The following is a 378-nucleotide window of genomic DNA, read 5'->3' on the forward strand; positions in this document are numbered from 1 at the left end:
ACACATCATTGACATCATAAGAGATAGACTGAAGATAGCCCAAAGTTGACAGAAGAGCTATGCAGACCAAAAGAGAAGGACTTGGGAGCCACAAGTTGGAGACATGGTTTATCTTAAGGTAAGCCCGATGAAAGGACTCCAAAGGTTTGGAGTAAAAGGGAAACTCAGTCCTAGGTATATAGGACCTTTCAAGATACTGAGTCAGAACCGAGGTTTAGCATTTGAATTGGATCTACCGGGAAGGCTAGCTCAAGTTCACAATGTATTCCATGTATCACAACTCAGAAAATGCTTAAAGACCCCAGATGAGCCAGTATCACATGCTGAGCTCGAGTTACAACCAGATCTGACCTATATCGAGAAGCCAGCCAAGATTCT

This window comes from Lolium rigidum, chromosome 2, assembly GCF_022539505.1.
Source record: "Lolium rigidum isolate FL_2022 chromosome 2, APGP_CSIRO_Lrig_0.1, whole genome shotgun sequence".
Taxonomy (NCBI): Eukaryota; Viridiplantae; Streptophyta; class Magnoliopsida; order Poales; family Poaceae; genus Lolium; species Lolium rigidum.